At 44.4% G+C, this 24,329-nt stretch overlaps 1 protein-coding gene across 1 annotated transcript in view; it reads left to right on the top strand.

Annotated features, from left to right (window-relative positions):
* LOC119178219 (acidic mammalian chitinase-like) overlaps positions 1–24,329 on the top strand; it is a 123,443-nt gene that overhangs the window by 40,144 nt on the left and 58,970 nt on the right. The gene's annotated exons all lie outside the window — the stretch shown is intronic.

The following is a 24,329-nucleotide window of genomic DNA, read 5'->3' as shown; positions in this document are numbered from 1 at the left end:
CCGTTGTAGTATGCAACAAGTATATCATTTTAACCTACAAGGCGGTGCCGGTGAGAGATTTCTTCTGTGCGTTGTTGAACAATAAAAAATAGTGCTCAATGTACATGTCAATGGCTGCTAATGGGGAATGAGAGACAGGAACATTCGGCTATTAGTTAATGCGCAAGCTGTGATCCCCATTAGCAGCCATTGGCATGTACATTGAGCACTATCTGACAAGAAAGGGTTGCTACGTTATACCCGCTGGGCGTAACCTTCTTGGTTTTAGAAAGGTTTAGCGAGCGTTGGGCCGCAGTGCGATCAATACAATGAACTAGTATATACCATAAACTCGAGGTGGTTAAAGGTGGGAAGTAGATCCGAAGTGCAAGCTGTAAGAAAGTGTGCGTGTGCCACCTCTCGTTTAGTGCTTAAAATGTCCGCTTGATGGCGGTGCTTCCATGTGGGAAAATGGGGACTACACCTCGGACTGTCCCGGTGGATGGACGTGTTTTTTGGGTGCTCCCGATCGACTGCGCAGATGAGTGGTTTTGCATGTTTTGAGCTTGACTTTTTAATTATAAGACAGCAGTGAAAATTCTTGTAGCACTTCTTTTATTGCATGGCTTTTTCGGGGGTCAGTGACCAGGTATTTATTATTTTGTGCGTGTGTGTGTTTGATTGATTTTGTGTTTTTTTTCCTTTTTCGCCACCCCGTCGGGGAGGTGTACGTACATTGACCACGCAAATTTTTGTAGTATAGCTTAGACTTTCTCTTTTTCGTAGGGCAGGGCTTGAGTTTTGTAATTATCGAAAGAGACAAATCATAAGGGACAATTCATGTCAGAAAGACATGGTAAATAAAACTGTAAACTGTTCAGAATGTGGGGTGGCTTTGAAAGTGGACCCAACCCTATTGAAGAAACGTCCACCATAGGAATGGTGGATTCCACCATCCACCATTTTGGTGGATTATGGCGGCGGAAATGTTGGTGGCACATGGTGTATGGTGGCGTATGGTGGAGCAGATGGTGGATTGCGCACTGCAGCCGGCAATGCTGGAGCGCGAAGAACTGTCTGAACCACCATGACGAGCTGCCACTAAATAAATAATAACAATAATTGTATAAAAACGATGTAGATAGCACCCGTAAGAAAGGGTGCGACAGCGCAGAATCGAACCTGCCACCTCTGAATTTCGAACTGAGCACACTAACCACTTTGCCACGCGGACAGATCGCGACATGGGTGTTAAAGAAGTAGTCAACTCACAAAAGTGGCTGTTTAACTTCAGTCGTGTTAGTTGTTTACTCGGGAGGGACAGGATCTGCACCTGCTACTGAAATTTGCAAATTCGATAAAGATGAACAACTGCTGCCTGTAACAATTGCCACTGTGATAATGGCAACAGCGGTATGTTTTTTCACAATTTACAACCGCAAGAAAAAAAAACAGCAACTCAATGGACTGAGGAGCAGGTCTAGTTTATCGGTGGTTACTGCCAAGTTTATTATCCGTTTCTCGCTCCTTCCATAGGGCGATATTAGTTCAGGCTTTATGACGCTTCTATGCTCATTCGATAGATACGACCACACGATTGATTTTGATGATTTTCGCGCAACGCACAGCGTAGTCGTGCCAGCACACCGCTGTTGCTCTGTCTTTAGGAACAACGACATAAAGGCTTGACCAAAACGAATGCAGTGCGCCAGAAACAATATGCTATGATATTGGTTCAGTAAGCATACGAATGGACGTGTCTATGTTCTCGCATAAGAGATAGTGAAATGCCGGCGAGTGCGACCGGCGGCTGTCGGTAAAAGGAGGCTTACCTTTGGTGGAAGCGCTGCAAGTGCGTCGCATCGATGTTTGTCGTTTCTTGAGCGGACACCCTGCACAATAAAAAGGCTTCATTTGGGTTAAATGATGTCCCATTTGTGCTCTATTGTCATTTTTACTCGTCAAAATTGTGTATTCAGAAACCCAGAAGCGCCGATAACACTTGTACGGGCCCGGTTGGTATGACTAACCTTTGGTGGAAATCATGGTGGTAGAACAGAAGGGTGAAAGTCAAATTTGCTGGGGCTCATCTCGACGCATATCGAAAGTGAAAGTTTATGCATATTCGCACGAACTTTGTTGACTTAAAGGAACGGCTCAAAGAATAGAGTGTGAAAAAATTACCAGAGTTTCGTTTCTAGCGTGGCAACATCAAGTGACCACTGTATTCTGCTCTAATGATTGAAAGGGGCAATTGCGAACTAGAGCCCACTTATTTGTCGACAACTGTGCGCCGATGTAAAACATTTATTGTCATGTTCACAGTGACAACTCTAGTCTTCTAGACATCACAACAAAAACACTTCGCGGATATCGAACTGATGTAAGTACGTGCACGAAATGTGAACATATTCTCGGCCGCATATTCTATGCTCCACAGAAATTGAAGCGATGTTGACACCACAGGAATAAAAAAACAAACTTACTAGAAAGCGTGATGAGCAGCGTTGGTTCCTTTTGACCGTAAACATATGTCACGGTGCATTCAAGATTGAAACACTGCAAATAAGTGATTTCACATACTGTCATGTGCTTTTCCTCATGCCACCATCATCCAAGCCTCCATCATGCCACCATTAGCCAACTTGCTCACCAAGCCTTCCACAAAAAGCATTTTGCCTCGTCATCATGCGCCGGTATTTTCCACCGTCACCACCATTGGCTCGCCACCACCACCGCCATCTGCCACCATTTTCTTCCTCTCTAGCCGTCATCTGCCGGCATTTTCCTTCACCACCACCATCTGCCATCATTTTTTACACTTTGACCGTCATCAGCCCATATGCCTACTACAGTTTCCACCATATCCGCTAATATTTCCACCATATCCACTATTCTTTCCACAATATCCACCAACAATTCCAGCAATCACCAACCAAGGATTTTCAATAGGGAAGTGTAGAAGCGGATGGAGAAGAGGCTGATGCGAAGTGTAGGCAATGTGAGGTCGAGGAAAAAATGGAGAAAATGATGGTTGCCCAGAGTGAACTACTGATAAGAATCACCGAGCTCGAGACTGCGTTGGCGACAGAGCAAGAGAAAATCAGAGCAATGGGAGAAAGGCTGAAGTCCGCCGAGGAAACACTAGCCAAGGTGAACAGACGAGCAACCTATGGAGAGAACACTAGGGAACCGGCAAACAGAACGGCGGAAAAGAAAGAGCAAGCAAGTTTGGAAAAAACAGGTTCAGCCGGTTCAATTGTCGCAAGGCCCAGCTTCGGCGAAGTAGTGGTGGGGCTGGGAGGGGACAAAGCAGCTGGCGTCACAGGTGCAAGTAACCCCTAGGTGCAGGACGCTCCAGCTGAAAAGTCAAAGCATGTGATAATCGCAGGGGACTCGAATTTGAATCGATGCACAGAAGCCATTAAAAAGAGGGTAAGAGGTGACAAGAGGGTTGCAGTAGGGGCGTTCCCAGGACGCAAGCTGGAAGCAGTCATGGGGCAAGCGAGCGCAAAACTCAAAACTACAGCTGATAGACGAAACCTCGTGATAACTTCAGGCGGTTTAAACGATGTCTTAAATGAGGATACAGCAGGACAGGCAACCACACTGGCGAAAGGCGTTTATGACATGCGCGCCGCTTCTATTCAGGTAGTGATATGCACGATACCAGAGGTACCGGTGCGTGATAGCAACCTGCAAAGAACAGTTGTCAACGTAAACGAAGAGATATGGCGGATAAGTTGAAAGAAAGGCTTTGAGGTGGTGGAAATAAACAGAGAGGTGCATAGGTAGGTTGGTTTTCAACGAGACAGAATTCACTTCGATGAGCGGATAGGTCTTGAGGTGGGTTGGTGACTAGCAGGACGCGCAGTAGCTTTTTGGGGGGGGGGGGCAAGCGGGCCCTTCGAGGGGGCAGGATAGCTAGTAACGTGGAAAACAACCAGAGAGACTCTTTGACAGGTGGTATGGACAGATACAATTCCAAAGTGATACCAGTATCTAAGATAGGTAGAGTCCGGGGCAAAAATAGACGTAGCCACGAGCGTCGAGCCAATTCCGACATATGGTATATTAACATGCAGGGTTGTAGAAACAGGCTGAAGTGGTGAAAGATTGAAGAACAGCTAAGGGAGGAGAGGCAGGTGGTATACGGTTTTATAGAAACACATCTCAGGGACATGGAACAACCTCCGCACAATCCGGACTGCGCGTGAGAATATCGTAATAGAACAGAAGGCAGCAGAAAGAGGGGTGGCATTGGGGCATTCTTTCATAAAAGTACAGACTGGCAAAAGGTCAAGAGGGATTGCCAGGAACATTTACGGCTAAAAGGGAAAGTGGCAGGGCAAATGACACTCCTTGGTTTCGTGTACTTGTGGACGGGAGGAAAAACCAGAGAAGAAAACCAGGCAATGGTAGAGTGTATACCAAATGGCATTCAGGAGTTAGGAGGAGAGTGCGAGATAATTATACTAGGAGATATGAATGCGCACATAGAAGATATAGATGGGTATAGTGACCCGACAGGCAAAATGATCATGGATATGTGTGAAAGGCTTGATTTGATCATTTGCAACAGTACCAAGAAGTGTGAAGGGCAAATAACATGGAAGGTAGGAAGGCTGCAGTCGACGATAGATTGCGCGCTGATGTCACATAGGATGTATGATAAGCTCAGGGGAATGTACATAGATGAAGGTGGCTCCAGAATTCTGGGTAGTGATCACAAACGTATGAAGCTAAGTTTTGCAAGAGCAGTGAAAGTGGAAAGGAGACAAGATTAGCAATCTCTGGAAAATTTTTATTCAGAAAGGCAAATCGAAATAGCCACTAAACAAATTGAGAAAGTAATCACTGAGGATAATTAAACAGTGTGGACATACACGAATCTAATTAGACTGTTTGAGCTAGAGCTTGCTAAAGCACGTGATAAGTCACCCCGGAAAAGAAGACAATAACCCGAAAGTTGGTGGGATGAGGAAGTTAAGAGAGCCATATCAAAACGTCAGTAAGCCTCTTGGGAACACAGACATGCTAAGCAGCCGGGTTAACCGGCAGATGATGTTGAAAAGTAATGGGAAATCTTTCTAAGCTGTATATGGGATGCATCCCTTCTTATCAATGAAAAGATTAGAATAAAGGGAGCTCAGTGGCTGGCAGAAGTACATAAAAAAGATAGAAAGGCAGCTGCGAAATTTTTGAACCATCTAAACTCCCTAAAATTGAGACAAGCCTAGAGCAGATGTTTACAACTACAGCTCAAGGTGCTAGGCTAGAAGAGGACGAAGCTATTGAATATATAAGAACAAGGGTGACAGAAGAGTTTCATAAAAGTAGTGCTTTATGCACCACAATAGACAAGGATGAATCAAGTGGCGCAATGGTCCATTTTCACAACGAGAGTGGGAAAGGGCTGAGAAAAGTGTTCCTAGTAGTACATCAACAGGCCCAGATGGCATTCCAATTATGCTGATAAAGGCATTAGGTTCGAAGTCTAAGCAGGCTTTGAGAGAGGCAGTGAACAAAATAATAATCGATGGAGAAGTTCCCGATGGTTGGAAACTTAGCAGGATGAGCATGATCTATAAAGCAAAGGGCGACAAAGCTGACATGAACAACTACCGTCCTGTAACAGTGACATCAGTGATGTACAGGCTGGCGATGCATATTATAAAGGAAAGATGGCAGGCATGGATAGAGGATGAGGGGGTGTTGGGGGAACTGCAGAATGGGTTTCGGAAACACAGTAGGTTGGAAGACAATCTGTTCTCACTGACGCAGTACATCGAAATAGCAGAAAAGGAGCACAGGCCCCTGTGGCTAGCATTTTTGGATATCCAAGGAGCGCACGATAGCATGACTCAAGAGGAATTGTGGGGAATACTGGACACACTAGGCATGGAAATTTAGTCACTAATCTTTGAAAGGATATCTATAAAGGTAACAAGGTTGTTATAAAGTAGGAAAAACAGGTATCCAAGCATGCAGAGGTAAAACGGGGGCTTAGGCAGGGGTGTCCTCTGTCACCTTTATTATTCATGATGTACCTACAAGTATTAGAGGCCAAATTAGAGGGAAGTGGAATGGGCTTCAACCTTTCTTTCGTCAAACAAGGGAAAACTCATTGAACAGGCACTACCAGCATTGCTGTACGCAGAAGATATAGTGCAAATGGTGGACAACAAGAAAGATTTGCAGAGCTTGGTGGACATCTGCGGTAATGAGGGAGATAAGTTAGATTTCAGATTCAGTAAGGAAAAATCAGCAGTCATGATTTTCAATGACAATGAAGGTAGTGAGCTTAGAATGGAGGAGGTCACGCCAGAGATAACAGATAAATACAAATATCTTGGCGTATGGATAAACAATGGTGACGAGTACCTAAGGGAACACGAATTATACGTGACGACTAAAGGTAACAGGAATGCAGCGGTATTGAAAAACAGGGCACTGTGGAATTACATGAGGTATGATGTTGTGAGAGGAATCTGGGAAGGGGTCATGGTTCTTGGTCTGACGTTCGGCAATGCGGTCTCGTGCATGAGATCAGAAGTTCCAGCAAGATTAGAAATTAAGGAACGTGGAATAGGTAGGCTTGCCTTAGGAGCTCACGGGAATACACCAAATCAGGGAGTACAAGGTGATATGAGATGGACATCATTTGAGGGCAGAGAAGCTAGCAGTAACATAAAATTTGAGAGGCGAATGAGAGAAATGAGGGAGGAGCGTTGGGCCAAGAAGGTATTCAGCTATTTTTACATAAAGATTGTAGATACATAATGGAGGAAGCGAGCCAGAAAATTGACAGGTAAATACTTAGAAAACAGCAGGGGGCCAAACCAAAAAGAGTTATCGGTTAAGAAGAAGGTGAAGGAAGCTGATACCAATATGTGAAGAATCGGCATGATTAAGAAGGCCGCACTAGAGTTCTATCGAACTTTTAAGCAGGAAATTGCCAAGAAAAGGATCTATGATAATACTCGGGATGGTTCCCTAATGTTTGAGGCCAGGACGGGAGTATTGCGAACCAAGACATATCGGGCTAAATACGAAGAGGTAGACACGGTATGCAGTGCGTGTGGAGAGGAAGAAGAAACTGCCGAGCACTTCATAATGTACTGTAGAGGGTAAGATATCGGGCTAAATACGAAGAAGTAGACACGGTATGCAGTGCGTGTGGAGAGGAAGAAGAAACTGCCGAACACTTGATAATGTACTGTAAAGGGCTTAACCCTATAGCTCAGGATGATGGCGCAGAGTTTTTCAAATGGGGTTTAGGGACAGGGAGGGCAAAGTAGATTTCAAGCTGGTATATTTACCTAGTAGGAGGTTATCTGATTGGTGGCTAAAGTCAAGGCACCAATGAAAATGCAACCCTTCACGGCAAAATACGAATCCTCAACCTCGCTATTTAAAGGAAACAAAATAAATCTAGTTTTGGGTTCATTGAATATTACGGCTTGGTGGCGCTAGCTACCGCCCGATGTAAAGGGTACAGCCATATCCATACATCCATCCATCCATCCACCCACCCATCCGTCCATCCGTCCGTCCGTCCATCCGTCCGTCCGTCCATTCATTCCATCCTTCCATCCATCCGTCCGTCGGTCTGCCCGTCCGTCCGTCCATCCATCCATCCATCCATCCATCCATCCATCCATCCATCCATCCATCCATCCGTCCATCCATCCATCCGTCCATTCATTCATCCATCCATCCGTTCGTCCGCCCGTCCGTTCGTCCAATATATGATGAAAAAATGCGAGATGGTGGTACTTGGAGTGTTGAATAGATGGACGAATGGACACACAGACAGATGCATGGATGGACGCATGAATGGACGCAGGGGTGGGTGCATGGACGAACGCATGGACGGACGCACGAACAGACGCACGCACGGACGGGTGGATGGACAAATGTATGGTCACACAGACGGACGCATGGACGGACGGAAGAACGAACGAATGGACGGACGAATTCTTCACCCCACTCTCCATCATTTACTCCGTTGGTATGCTGCCATTTTTTTTTTTGTTTCAATGCGCTTACCTCCTGCAGTGAGATACAAATGAGTCCGTTTTTGTGGGTCCGGCACCGACTAAAGACACCGCGTTCGAGACGCGTTTGTGCTGCATTGTAGGCGGTGGCAAGTCAAGTTAAATTCAAGGACTGTTTCTGATTACGTACCACTGCCGGAAATACTTCCCGTCATCTCAGGGCAGCTTGGGGAGCAGGCCTGCAGTAATATATGAGGTAAACAGCTTGCATGGCCGGCCTAATCCCGTGATCGAAAGAACGGTCACATCCACCACCGGCCTTTTTTTTTTTGGAGGAATCTGTGCTGCCAGCACTGACACCATGGCGCAGCACACCAGCATCATGACAATTTCTTGTTCTTCGCTTGAATCGAACTCCTTGACGCTGCTCGGAACGCTGTGCGAGAATGGACAAAAACAATAAATGTGGTGCGCTCGATGTGCTCCGCTCACTCAGCTGGCGACGATCAGCTGATCTGAGCTGGTCTTCAGAGTTCTCGCTGATAACGAGATACAGATGTGACTCTCCAGTTGAGCAACTTCCATTCGCTGGCATGCAGCCTCTGTCAATGTGAACATCAGTAGTTTTTTGGTCACCAGTCGCAAATGGTCGCACGACTATAACTAGTCGTCGGTGTGCACCAGCCTTAACTACCGGTGGGTTAATCGCACCTAAGTCATTCATATTTGGAAAAAATTACTTGACGCAAGATTCACATGCACAGCGACAATATCTTTATTACATCGCAAGTGAAATAACATGACTGCCCTGAAAAACACTCAAGTCTCGTGGGACCACTTTTCAAAGCCAGAAAGAAACAACAGATCTTCCATGATTCGTGCATATTGTAATGAGCTGGGGTGTAGAATATTGTACAAAAGAGACACGCCTCGAGTAGCAAGGCAGAATGTAGTTATTATAAACTCAATGGCTACAAAGATATATCTCGTACATTCTTGCGCCGGTGTATTGTTAACACACACTAAGTGCACTAAAGTGACAATCAACGAGAAATCATGTTCCACAAGCGCTGCCCCAATAATCTATCCTAATTTGATAGAACATTGTCACAGAAATGAGTATTTAAGCAAAATACAGAAATGCAAGTACCAGTTCCCCGATAACAGGCATATAAAAAGTGGCAGAGGAAACCTAGCTTTGTAAAACCAATAAATAAAAGAACAATGACACTGGTTCAAACCAGGTGATAACTTCAGTATAAAATGCCTATATGTATGCCATAACGACAAAAACAATGACCGTAAAGCGCATTTCCTAACTTCTAACGCAATGAATCTTGCAAACCTTGAAACAGGTGCATAATTAACCAAGCACAGCCTCTCGCTAGTATCCCTTGCGCATGACGTCTCATGAATGCCTCCTCATGAATGGTGCATAGCCTTCATGACGAATTACAAAGCGCACTGGTCATTGGCCGAAACAGTTCACCAGGCTGCTCCACGATGCAATTTCTCGACGTTACGAACACACGCAGACACTAACGATTTCTGCAACTGCTTAAGACTATTATTACAGACCACACAATTTATTAATGTTGAGTGACATTTTGTTTGTTAAAAGGTCCTCAAGAAGAATATGAAACAGTAGAATGTTTTGGCACGAGGACAGGATTCCGGCTCATGAGGGGCTAGTTTCTTAAACGTCCACCACGTGCTGCATGACGTCGAACCCTTCCCCCCGCTCGCTTTTTTCTCCTCCCACCACGACGCTGACGAGTTCCCTACGGAAATGGTTTCACTCTTCAACCTGTTCCCGCTCGCCCCTAATTGTGGGAACCAAAGAATAGCACCCCGCTGCCAGGGCATTCTTACCCCTGCCCGGTGCTCGACACCGGGTTGCAGAAATTAGGTGCCTTTTCTCATCTTCTAACCACTACCATCACCGTTTAAATGCCGGCCGGTGTAGAGTACGCGAACATGTTCCGGACCGGCCATGAACGGTTTTTCAGACTGAGGACTTCTGTCTTTCTTTGGCTCGGTTGAACTTGAGTCCTCACAGTTTTAATATATAGTCATAGATAATCTATATACGAAGAAGCTACGACCAACTTCATTACATTCTTTAGCTTGTTTCTCGTCGTAGGTAATCTATAGTATTCATAATATCAGGTTCATTACCTAATTCTTGGCTAAGCCATATTCTTTGCCGACCCGAACTTTTTCTAGGGCAGAAAAATGTTTTTTAATCTTCTTTTTTAGCTAATAGGCTATTGGAAAGCATGCAAAAAATTACAGATGTTAGTACAACTATTTTCACAGGAGAATCATGTCCACATACTGGACACTGTTATTCAGTTGTTGAACATATAGGTAAACACACTCTGGCATTCTCTTTGAAAGAGCGCTGCTTTTGGCCCTGTTAGAAAAATAGCCTCATAAAACACAAGCGAGGTTTGTTTTGACCCAAGAAAAAGTTTCTCGTGGTTGGCTGTAGCACATAGCGTTATGCACCACAAAGTAAACAATACGTAGAAGAGAGCGTGTCTATTTTGTCCACAATTCAACTTCATCAGACACTGATCCCCCTCGTGCTTAATGCTGTTGATAGATTCCCAGCATGTCCCAGTTTAATTTTTCTATGACTGGGCTTGAAGAGTGTCACTTCAAGCCACCTCTTGTTTTCTTTCTTTCTTTAGTATTGAGCACGATGTGCACCAATTGCATCTTGGTGTCGAACGTACCGAACATAATCGATTCCCGCATTGCCAGCAAAGTTTTGATTACAAAGGCTACTTTTTTTTCTACGATGTATCGAAAAGACGTAACAGAGCTCGTACAATTTAAATGATTTTTATGGTGCAAAGATATCTCCTGAAATACTTTTGTATACTTGACCGCATCGTGCGCACGTATTTTCGCGTATATTACGCAATTACTTCTGGTGGCCAATGAGTAGGTTGATATATAGTGGGGTTTAACGTCTCAAAATCACCGTATGATTATGAGAGATGCCGTAGTGGAGGGCTCCAGAAATTTCAAACACCTGGGGTTCTCTAACGTGCACCAAATTCTGAGCACATGGGCCTACAACATTTCCGCCTCCATCGAAAATGCAGCCGCCGCAGCCGGGATTTGATCCCACGACCTGCGGGTCAGCAGCCGAACACCTTAGCCACTAGACCAGTGCAGTGGGGCGGCCAATAAATAGGTGGGGCTGAAGGACGAACTACTCTTTAAAACATGTTACTCGACTCTTACAGAAGCTACCAAAGTGGTTTCAGTTCCGGCTGTAGCTCTGCTTACTTTTCTGCATCACTTTTTTGTCATGTTTTTGTCAATACTAAGTGTATGTACCACCCTGCTGAAATCACCAAATGATGATTGCTGTAACTGTCAATAAATAGTAATAATAAATAATATGTTCGATACACTAGTCAAGGGGTAGGAAAGGAATATGCTTGGCGACCACATGGTAAACGCTCCGAGATTCTACTGTCCAGTTATTCCTTGTGGAAGCTCTTTCACTTTGTTATTTCTTTGTAGCGCTTATTCTTGGCGTAAATGTACATAAGAAACTAAGCATAGTTTCATAGAAAAAAACAAAAAAACAAGAACGGACGCGCGGGACGGACAGCACAGTTACAGCGTAAGCTTGAGCAGCGGCTTTTGTAGACCTTTTTGTAATTTAGTGTTAGCATCTAATTTGCTGGCATCTCATTGGAGGCGTCTTATTTTATAAAGTACCCAGCATAGTTCCGAAAAGGCTCCTTCAAACAATGGCTGCTAAAAAGGACAGCTTGCCCCTGATTGTTTTTGCACTACTACCTGACAACATTTAAAAAATGAGGTTCGTAACATCAGATTATGCAGCATGATGTGTTTTACAAAAGATTTTTTACACCTAGGCTCGGGTTCTCCTCAAGTGACAAAACGTCACTTTTCTCCCGAGCCTGCCCTCATCCTTGGGATGAAATAAAATTGAATTGAATTGAATTGAATTGTCTTTATCTATGTTTTTGGCACATTTCAATCACCTTGATATATTAAAAATAGTAATAGATATTATATTTATGTAACACATCATGTGGTGAGATTTCATTGCGACATGTGAAAGTAAATTTCATGGTGTTATTGCGCACATTAGAGGTGCTTTTTGCAACAGATAGTCGAATGTGCAAAGATCTCCGCGTTGTTTATATATATGTATGTATGTGTATATATATATGTTTATATATGTGCACCAATAAAGCAGCTATCGAATGGGGTCGTTGGCGTACGATGTAAGGGCTAACATGCTCATCTTAAAACCAATTTTAAACCCACACTGTTTATTTACGTGTACATCTCAAGTATGTAGTGCTTCCTCTCGCGCCCGGATATTGTCAGAATTCATAGCTTGATTTTGCGATTGACGAGTGAATGCACCATAATTATTGCCTATATTAGATAGGAAAATAGTGATGATAATCCGCCTTTTTACTCAACGGTCTCGCTGATGTATGTGTGAACATGGCAACGGCAAGAACACTTATCATGCGGTAGCCAAGAAAAAAAAGTGATGCAGAACATTTTGTATCAGTCTCTAAAGCAGTTATCGACTGATAATATTCTATTAGTTGCTAACGTGAGGTCATTCCTGGTAGCGATATGCTTTTATTTTTCCTTCCAGGAAAAAGAAAGCTGGTATGTTATGTGGGGTTTAACGTCCCAAAACCACCATATGATTATGAGAGACGCCGTAGTGGAGGGCTCCGAAAATTTTGACCACCTGGGGTTCTTTAACGTGCACCCAAATCTGAGTACACGGTCCTACACCATTTCCGCCTCCATCAGAAATGCAGCCGCCGCAGCCGGGATTCGAACCCGCGACCTGCGGGTCAGCAGCCGAGTACCTTAGCCACTAGACCACCGCGGCGGGGCGAAAGAGAAAGCTGATGTTCACGGTTGGTGCCATCGTATAGTGTTACACCTTCACTTCACACACATCTCAGACAAGAGTGCAGAATGAAAATCTAGCTGAATTACACGCTTGACACATGTAGCATTATATTTTCAACAGCAGAATCTTTGAGCTTCATTTCCTGCCTGGCCGACGGCCTCCCCGAACTGCGTCAAGCTAAGTGGAAGCAAAGCATAGCCATATATAATATTGTTACATGAATGACGAGGCGATAGACTGTCTTTATAATTGTCCTTGTACAATACAGCAAGAAGGGAGAAAGGAAACTGAGGGAGAGGAGGAAATTAGAAAGGAGTTGGGGTAGGCCACCAGCACCGTCTTCCACAGTCTTCTCGTGTGTGACAGTTAAATCTCCTTTTTTTAGCTCAGCATTAACATTCGTTTATATATTATTGCTATAAAATTCGCATTTTTTCGCACAGTGCTAAAGCGCCCGATGTGGTCTAGTATGTAAATGTTTCAAAGGGAAGCGACAATGAAATCATCATCGAACTAGAATAGCATTTTGTTGGTAAACCTGTTTTCTTTCTTTTTTAAACTGTTCACCGTATAGGTAGGTCTATTTCATGGAATCAGTCGTTGTCAGCTGTTGAGTCTGAGTCACCAGAGCCCACTCTACTTTGACTACTCTAATAATAGGACTAGTGTAGTTGCTGAGTAACAGAGCTTTTGCGGAAAGCAATAGAGATTTTAAGCGGCTTTTACCACACTAAATGCTCATATTAAATTATTCATCACACATGGAAGGGTTACGGTCTTGGTGCTGAGGTGTACGTGACGAACTACTGGAGCAACAGCTGAGTTTTAGTGCCGGAAAGCAACACCGCAACACAATATTTAGCTACGGCATTTTTCCAATTATGGTAAACGACAGCATAAATCACTCCTAACATTTATTTTCAGTTGGCTTACCACTTTTAATACATCTCAGCAACCAGGTTTTAAATTTATCAACGGAAATGTTCACTTTTTACACTTTTGTGAAGCCCCATCGAGAGATAAAGACTGACAGAACTATTACCCAGCGTTGTGTATTTAGATGGCTTTTGTTTTCTTTCCGTTTGTGCCTGCGTTTTTAGTATTTTAAGTGGGCGTCACGGCGTGTATTGAGAAAACGACCACTCTACCATGTAGAGGGAACCGTGAAAGACACACTACGCGACAATCTTCTCTCCCTGGTCACCCCACTGGCAAAAAATAATTGAAGCCAGCCAAGCGCATTGTCATCCCATATGTGCCGGGCGCCAGTGAATAGCTCTCCACGATTCTCAAAAAATCAGGGTTCGAGGTGGTTCGCAAGCCTGCTTCGATGCTCACCCTCTTGCTTCCACGGCCGAAGGAAAAAGCAACACCAGCGAGTAGTCTGCAAGTTGCCGTGTTCAGAGTGTCCAGCCAGCTATACGTAGGCAAAAGCGAATGTTTCCATTCAGAAAGCCCGTGGAGTGGCCGACACACTTGGACTGGCGTTCCCGACATAAAATTCAGCCGCTGAGCGCTAACGTGGGTCTTGACACGCAGCAACAAACTTTCGCGCCCACTCGTTAAGACTACGCGAACTTAAGAACGACGTCAGGAAGGCAGAAGTGTAAAGCGGCACTTTTGCAGAGCCCTTGAGCAGCCCGACCATGTGATCGATTTCTACAGCTTTTCTGTTCTAGAAACAGAGAGTGATTTCAGAAGGAGGTCCTTGCGGGAATCCTGGCACATTTACAACACGTCATCAAACTTGAACCGCTCTCTAGGAACAATCTCTTCAGTATAGGTTCACGGCTTTGGAAACGTGTTGGAAACGGAAAGCCGCAGCTTTGGCAAAACAAGACACAGATATGTTTTGTGACAAACACAGACAGATCCTGAGGAAGTTACCAAGTCGTTCCTGAAACCTCAGGCCCTCTAAGAACTTCCCAACTTCCTAAATCTTCTACCGAGCCCAAAAGATTTCAGTCAAAATGCTTACATTTAAGCTTATAGAATTTGCACTCCACAGATGAACGACCTCCAAAAGAAATGCAAGAATAAATAAAAAACGTGTTCTGTTCAGTGAAGTTGACCACTATTTTCACAATCGATTTGTATAAATGTTCAATTACGATTATTTGCTTAAACGTTGTATATAAATATATATATATATATATATATATATATATATATTCATATATATGTATATATATATATATGCCAATATAATATACCAATACTATATACCAATATAATAAAAGAAAGTGGCAACAGCAATACTTATATTCCTAGGAGCCTAGGCTACGTAACAGATTATAACATGCTTCTGAACGATCCCACAACCACCGCATGCCTCAAGAAAAGCAAGAAAGTCATGATCGGTAATGCGCTCAAAAAAGTTAGAATCTCTTCAATTGTATTCGCGGCACTTTCGTAATAATAGAGAACTAGAACGAAAACAAAATAATAAGGCCTAACGTATAACATCTTTGTTACTTCAGTTTTGCGGACAATATCGCGCTTTTTAGTGATGCCGGCGATGATTCATGAAAGAAAATCTGGAGATGTAAAAGAAAGACACGTTAAAGTATGAATAAAGAGAGGCCCGAAGAAAACAAAAATAATGTTAGATGGCCCGGCGAAAACGCGGAACTGAGGGTACTAACATGCCCGTGTGCTCAGATTTGGGGGCACGTTAAAGAACCCCATGTGGTCAAAATTTCCGGAGCCCTCCACTACGGCGTCTCTCATAATCATATGGTTGTTTTGGGACGTTAAACCCTACAAATCAATCAATCGATGGTACTAACAGTAAAGCCACTCCTCCCCCTAAGTTTCTCGCATTCACAAAAAAAAAATAATAAGGTCAAGTTGATTCGAAATAAAACGTTAGTCATTTGCAACACATGCCCGGCAATCACATTGCTGATAAGCTTCAAGTAGAAATCCAAAATATTTCAGTGATAACTTACGGGCCTAAAACACGAATAAACTACTTCACGTGGCCTGAAAAACATCACGAGGCTTGAGTGGTGCCACAAGATCCAATAAACTTTACATATAGTGAGGATAGACACACCCACACGCACGCATTGCTCATCTCACTATATTATTGTAATGAAATAAATCATGTAAGAAAACCTCTGCCGTGTGCCCGTTTCATCGGTAACAGCACAAGTGAATGGAACACCTAGGCACACCATAGAAAGAGAATACACACAAAAAAGAATGTTCAATAGCAAATGTGCAGTAAAACCAGAACCGAAATATGATGAGACGTAGAGCAGCCAACTTAACGCCTTATATGAAGCGAGCGAGTTCAAAATGAAAGCACTGGGTCACTGGATGCATGCTGTGGTTATCTCTGCCGAAAGCAGTGCCGGAATCCTCCCGCGTATCCAACTCGCGCACGATTCTGACTCCTCCACACTTGTCCACACACCGGCACTCCAGCAAGAAAAACCTGCTCCCGCAATAATGATTATTCTTCCGCCAAGCAAACTACTGAGCGAAAAAAAAAGGGGGGGGGGGGTTGTTTCACGGGAAAACTTGGCGATCCGGAACAACTGAGGTCATGCAACGTGAGCAACACCCTGCATAACTAAGGACACAGAATCAGTGCGTATCTGTAGGGCAGGTATCCGTAAGTAAAAGTGTGTCCAAATATTGTTGAAAACAAAAAAAGTGTCAACCAAAGACGTTTGCATTTATTCAATCGGGCTTTCGTATACCTTTCACACAGACCGCCCAGAAGTTTGCTTGATCAGAACAGTGGTCGCGCATGTGAGAGAATACCCTGGATGACGGGCTGCTTCTGAGATCATGCTCGCACTATTCACACACTCACACACACGCACACACACACACACACACACACACACACACACACACACACACACACACACATACCCAAACATTGAGCCTGTTCAAAATATTTCTAATGCACTCTTCAGAGAACCAAATACGATAACTTCGAAAAGCACTGGTTTGCGTTATTTGGTTACGAACCCACGGTAAAGCTACTTGCGCTTTCCTTAGGAAGCGCAAGTATTTTAGTGTGGTCCCGGGCTCTTAAAGGAAAAACCTTATGTTTTTATAGTTGATTTACCTTTAATGTTTTGCAGATAAATAAAAACCATTACGAACCGTTAGGGAATTTTTTTTTCGTTATGGAATGGAAACGTTATGGAACTTTTTGCGGTGGAACAAAACCAAAACCAACCTGGAAAACCCTGCGATAGCATTCGCTTTCCGCACGTTAGCCCCTGTGGAACTAAATTATTCTCAGGTGTATCCCGAAGGACGGGCCATTGTCCATGGAGCTACGCATTTTCATCAGTACATCGCGGGCAGACATGTGACTGTTCTGACTGACTACAGGCCACTCCTGAGTATCCTAGAGCCCCAGAAGCAGATTCCAGACCCATTTTCGCCTCGTATGGTCCGATGGTGCATTAAGATGTCAGCATAAGTCTACGCCGTAATGTACTGTCTAACATCGACGCACTGAGCCGCTTACCCCTCAGCGAAACCATTCAGGATACACCTCAAGTTGGCTGCGCGCTCATGTTCGAAGCGCTAAATAGCGCCCCTCCCCCTACTAACGGTCGGCGAAGTCACAATGGCCACGCAAGATGACCCAACATTGTTCAAGCTGTACAACCCCCTGATGGAGGGCAGAGTTGAAAACTTCAAGAATGAGAACTTCAACGCTTTTAACAAAAAAGAAATGGAGTTCAATTGTTATCGTGGTTGTATCAAATTGGGATCACAATTTGTCATTCATGGGCCACTTCGACAACGAGCAATCGCTCTCATTCATGGCGGACACCTAGGAATGACCACAATGAAGTGCACCCGCAGCCACATGTGGTGACCGGGAATCGGCAAGGGCACCGAGATAGCGGCAGAGTCCTCAGCCCGCCACTTAAATGAACGCGCTCCGACATGAGCTCCAGCACTGGACTAGGGAAGACCAAGCACACCTTGGCACACATTCTTGGTAATTTCGGATGCCTACAGTAAATGGGTTGAAATTCACCAAGTGAACAAAACAACATCGACAGATGCCATCGATTTCCTGCGCCTGTTGTTCGAAACTTTCGAATTATCCCACAAGGTGGTTTCAAACAACGGAATCGCATTCGTGTCAGCCAAAATACAGAAACCCTACGAGTGACAACTGCATCACAGTGGGGAAATCTGGTCCGAACCACCAAGCCACAAACGGACAGGCCAAACGCTACGTGGTAGAGCTAAAACGTGCTCTTGCAAGTACGGGGTCATTACAGCGGCGCATTGCACGCTTTTTTTTCAAGCAACTTGCAACGAGCCAGACGGGCCAGGTACCGGAGTATATCATGTTTTCTTGCGAGCTGCGAACGCACATCTCAGCCATTCTGCCAGAACCAGCTTGAAAGGTCACGCCACATAAGGAAGACGCCTCGCGTTGCCGGCAACTCCACAAAGGACAACCAGTGGTCACCCGCCAGTTTCATGGAATGCCCGAATGAACGGCGCCCATCGTAAAAAAATGGCAGGAGATTTTGGCTTGTTGAAGCTAAAGCCCCTCCATCGCACCTTCTACCGAAAAACGCATGGAGGGGCTTTAAACCGTGCATTCCCGCATCCAGCCAGCTGCAGGGATGCACCCTGCCCTCCACCTGACCTCCACCCCATGATACTTGACGCCGCGCGCAGGGGGTTGCGGACTGTCGGGGCAATCAGTGGGCCTGTGCACTGGCTGCCTCTCCTTTGTACTCCTCATCCCTTTTATGGCCCACAGCTAACTCGAAAGCCAGGGCTTGGACCATTTGGACTATGCTGCGCACAAATGCCTTTGTTGAAAGTAATAAACTCAGTTCCCTCTTACGGACGCTTGTTTTTCCGGCTACCGTTGACATTACACAGTGCAAATAGGGTTATTTGTTCCTAAAAATTTAACGTCCCTCCCTTTCAGCATTATATCTGTTTCTTATAACTCACTTCCATGAACATTTTTAAAATTTATATCGTTAAAATTGGAGAGTCGCCTCATAAAAAAGAGTAAGTGGATTTATTTATTCATAGACTTGTTATTTATTTTAGAGAAAAACTGCCAGTCAAGTGCCGGACTTTGGGCAGGGGTGTGTAGCGCAGTGGACGCAACAATGTGTAGGAGGTACAGCAGTTGATATAGTTTTGAACGAAAGCGCGATGATTAAAAAAAAGAAATGACATGAAATACGGTTCACAGTCCCAAGGGCAAAACGAAAACTATAAAAAGAGTGCCCACTAGGTTATGTTGTTTGGGTAAAAAGTAAAAAAAATGGCAGCATATCTACGGAGTGAGCAAGTGAGAGTGGGGCGAAGAATTCATCCGTCTATTCGTTCTTGCTTCCGTCCGTCCATGCGTCCGTCAGTGTGACCATCCATGCGTCCATAAGCCCGTCCGTGCGTGCGTCTGTTCGTGCGTCCGTCTCTGCGTTCGTCCATGCAGCCGCCCCTGCGTCCGTCCATGCGTCCATCCATGCATCTGTCTATGTGTCCGTTCGTCCATCTATTCAACACTCCAAGTACCACCATGTCGCATCTTTTCATCATATATTCCCCATATAGAAGCACCGCCATCCAGCGGACATTCCAAGGACTAAACGAGAGGTGGCACACGCACACTTTCTTACGGCTTGCGCTTCGGGTCCACTTCCCACCTTTAACCACCTCGAGTTTATAGTATATACTAGTTCACTGTATTTATGGCACTGCGGCCGAACGCTCGCTAAACCTTTCGAAAACCAAGGATGTTATGCCCAGCGAGTATGACGTAGCAAATTTTCAGTCAATTAGTGCTCAATGTACAATCCAATGGCTGCTAATGGGAAATGAGAGGCGGAGAATTCGGCGTTTACTTTATTACGGCTTGCGCTTCGTATCTACTTCCCATTTTTAACCACATCGAGTTCATTCATGGTATATACAAGTTCAATTTATTCATGGCACTGCGGCTCAACGCGCGCTAAACCTTTCTAAAGCTAAGGAGGTTACACCCAGCGAGTATAACGTAGCAACCCTTTCTTGTCAGATAGTGCTCAATGTACATGTCAATGGCTGCTAATTGTGATCGCAACCTGCGCGTTAACTAAAAGCCGAATGCTCCTGTCTCTCATTCCCCATTAGCAGTCATTGTCATGTACATTGAGCGCTATTTTTTATTGTTCAACAACGCACAGAAGAAGTCTCTCCCCGGCACCACCTTGCAGGTCAAAATTTTATACTTGTTACATACTACGGGGGACGAACGGGTGCCGTTATAAGGAGCTTCGCCCATAAAAGAACTCAAATACCAACTGTAGCAAAAAGAAAGCCGACAATGTTAAAAAGGGAGACTTTGCAGAATCGAAGCATTGAATAATCGTGCAGAAGCGAGGCTTTGAATCTCAAGCAATCAGTCTGATCAAGACAGGTATTAAAATGAACAGCACTGTAATATATATGAAGGTGTAGTTATGAGCCATGTGAAAGAGCTAACGCACGAAAAAACTAGTTGAGATCGACAGTTTGAAGAACATCTGGTGGCAAATTGTTCCAGTTTCCGCTTGTTCGGGAAAAAAATTGTACTTGTATATGGGGGCTCAGTCACTCTTTCAAGATTGGAGGCACGCGTTTCGTGGCGCAAGATTGGTGCGATATAATTAGTTTTATTCTTCTGCCAGCTTGTTATAACATATGAGATAGAACAGCTTCCTTATTTCATGATAACGTCTCCACTCCAGGGTCTGCAGTTTAGTGCTTTCCAGAAGAACTGACGGATATGTCTCACTTTTGGGCATTAAAAATGAATTTTAGAGCTTTTCGCTGTAATAATTTAATATTATCTGTGTTAGCTTGCGTGTGCGCGTCCCAGACAGCCGATAAATTTTCTAGTATTGGTATTACGTACGTTTCACATGAGGTCCTTTAGGTTCACTGCATGCCTTAGCGAGTGCCCATCTTAGGTAGCCCAGTATATTCAAAGCCTTTTTCTCAGTATAAGACTCATGTTCGTTCATTCTTAAATCAGATGTGATGACAAAACCAAGGTGCGTATAATGTGAGACAAAGGACAAGAATTGATTGCCGAGGTTGTATTGATATTTTAATGGACCTTTTTTGTGGGTTATGGTTATCGCCAAAGTTTTTCTCGCGTTAACGGTCATCTGTCATTTTGCGCACCAATGTTGAATCTTAGAAGAAGAATTATTTAAAAGAACCTGGTCGCTGGAAGCGTTCACTACATTAAAGCACGCAGGCACCTGCAAAAAGCTTTAGCTTTGCTGGGTATCACGGGTGGAATTATTGATATAAACCGGAAAGAAAAGAGACCCGAGGACGGATCCCTGAGATATGCTGGATTTAAGGGACGCGGATGACGAGTTCATACCAGCGTCCATAATATCGCGCCTGGTGAATATTACTCGCAATTTCAAAGCCTGACTAGTGATGCGTTAGTTAATTAGCACTGATTAACCAATCAGTAGATAACTGTAATTACCTTGTAAGCTGTAAAACTTGAGAATGTGCTGCTAATTCAGGGGTCTATGTGGTACATACAATGAATGTTCGGAAACGCGCACTTTGTTTTTTTTAAATACCCCATCGATGTGCTATAGTATCGATCTTTACCTCAACGAACCCTAAATATAGTTTCACGAGGTTATGAATGTGCCTTCCATAAGAATGCTCTCTTTTTACGCGCACCCTAATTTATTTTTACGTGGCACTGGAGGGTACACCATCTCAACGCTAGATGGAGCTACGTGGGCTTGACGGCTGTCGCACCCTGAACAAAACTGGCCAGGGAAAATTTCTTTACCACGCGATTCAAGCACGCTCTATACCATCATAAACTAGACATATGCCAGTACCTAAATCCCAGAAAGCAATTGGATATCTTTAAGCCCGTCTCCGGGGCAGCGATTCAAACGCGGTAAAACAGCCAATATTTCCAAGAGCGCCCATAGGCGCTGTGCATTCATTATCTTTTAATAAGCTAGGGAACTCGCACTATCGCAACGACGATACTGTAACTCCAGCCGAAGAAAGGTTCATACATTTGCTACTTGAAACCGTGAAAGCAATGAAAAAATCAGAAAGAGAGAAGAGTTATCATCGTTTTGCTCTCCGGTCGCATAGAGTGACGTGGGGCCCCGCCCCCACCGTGCGGGAAAGCACGCCTCCTGCTCGTGGGCCGGAATCGTGGGGACGTCTATCTCTATTCACAACAAAAAGAGCAAATGATCTCATAAATGAAAATGTCATAATTTCGTTTGTGTAGCAGTTCTTTAAAATATCTAGAGTAACTACAAACTGCGAAAAATAGGAGTAAGAAGAAGATTGTTATATTTATCAATACCTTATAGATGACCGCGTAAAAAGGCGAAACCCGATTTCACTGTAATACGACATAGTGTGAGCGAACTATAGGTTACCAGGCCTGAGCAACGTGTTTGAAAATCTTTCAATTCTGCATGAGTAGCCGGGTTTCGAGGGAAAGGAGCATATCGAATGAGAAGGCAAAACATATGCCTCATGATTCAACGCATGTGTCGAGACGGCCAAGGCGAAGCGTCATCTGAACCCCGAGAAAAACCACCAAACACCTTCTCTTGAAAAGCGTCTTTTATCATCATGCCCTGAAATATTCGCTACAGAAAAGCCAATCTCGACCCTCCTCATAAGCCTACCTGTCTGTGCGAGGGACGTGGTCATCAAGGTTCTCTTATCCACAAATTTGTTGCACGGACCCCAAAATCACGTGACATAAGTGTGTATTTTCAAACTTCTTCTACGGCATGAACAGTACAGCTAATATACATATCTAAAATATATCTATCGAGCAGTCAATGAATGTCCCATGCGGTCATATCAGTGAATGCAGGTCGACTATAATAAAAATAGCTTTGTTCATGTGCGTTCTAACACGAACAAAAACTATGGTCTACGTTTACGTTACAACAGCTAAATAATTTATTCAGTAATAATGAAGCAGTTTCACAGTGCTGAGACATGTGGCACAAGTAGTTCGTGACACAAAGCAACACATTTATTTGGCTGTTATACTATTATTCTTGGTGACTGGAATAGATAGTAAAAGGCAATCAAAGTTACTTACCTTCAGATATGACAGTAGCCTGCCCTTTATACCGAATCCGTAAATCAAAACAAAAGTAATTGCACATCTCAGTAATCTGTATGTCCCTTCAGAATTGAAGAAAACACGTTCCGAGAGCACTCCACTCGCAAGACGAGGTGTACATCTCTCCATTGGGAATATAACTCTTCGTTGTTGCGACCGCGGTTAGCAGGCACCGGAGGTCCGGGATGAAGTTGTTGAGGGAGGAGGAAGGGAGACTTGAAGAGGGTTTATTTACATTATATACAAGGTGAGCTCTCGTACATGACGAGCTCTTTCTTACATGGCGAGCTTTCGAATCTGGCATTCCTCTACATGGCGCTCCTTCGAATGGGCCGGGTGGCTCATTATAAAGGGTATGTGCTCCCCAGATCCATATATCAGCGAACATGTTCAGATGGTACTGTCCAAGGACAGATCACACACAACTGGCGAGGGGGACGAGCATGTACCACCCATGTGAACGTCCGATATTGAGGCGTGACTCTGTAGTCCAAGGTGGCGCCAGCGGGGCTCTTCCTTGTCGTGTGTGTGCCGCTGGTCGAGGGGTCCCAAACTCATGACAGCATACTTCGAAGGGTCCCCCAAACTGCTCTGTTAATTAGAGGGGAGATTCGCGGTGGCCGCCGTGGTCTCTTCCAAGTAAGATGCTGCACTCGTTTTCCTGTCTCGAACGGCTTACGGCGTCGCGGCGACGCGACGTCTCACCCTCCGGCTAGGACAGACAATGCCTGGCGGTCATAAGCAGCCGGCCTTTCGGCTACTTGTTTGAAGATCCAAAGAGCGCCGCTCCCTCGTCAGCTCCGGCGCCAGTCACAACACCAACGGCAATCTAACGGCACTATACCGAACGTTGGTATAACAGTCACTCAACCAAAACTCACTTGCATTTGATAGAGCCTATATGTTTTAAATGCAGTGAACTTCTTCACAGCTTCTTCTGTATAGTATTATGAATCCCGACACAAACTCAACGCAACGCGCAACTGGATAGGACTGATGAGCGCGACCGCACATGCTGAATTGATGAGATTACTGACATTGCAAAAGCGGAAGCAGGAGTGCGGATGGATAGAAGATGAATGCTGTAGAGCTCTTGAGAAATGAAGTCGGGTGGCTATCGCTCCAAGTATAACACGTTAAGTTTTGGAAGCCCTCGAGGTTACTGAAGCAATGTTTGCACCAAACGCGATTATCATTTAGAGCGTTGCATTTTTCATCGCAGTTCTGACATATGATGGCTCCACTTGAAATTTCAGTTCACGGTGGTTCATGCATGTCC

Source organism: Rhipicephalus microplus, chromosome 1, assembly GCF_043290135.1.
Source record: "Rhipicephalus microplus isolate Deutch F79 chromosome 1, USDA_Rmic, whole genome shotgun sequence".
NCBI classification, from domain to species: domain Eukaryota; kingdom Metazoa; phylum Arthropoda; class Arachnida; order Ixodida; family Ixodidae; genus Rhipicephalus; species Rhipicephalus microplus.
The sequence above is the reverse complement of the archived record's forward strand: the minus strand, read 5'-3'. Positions and strand labels throughout refer to the sequence as shown.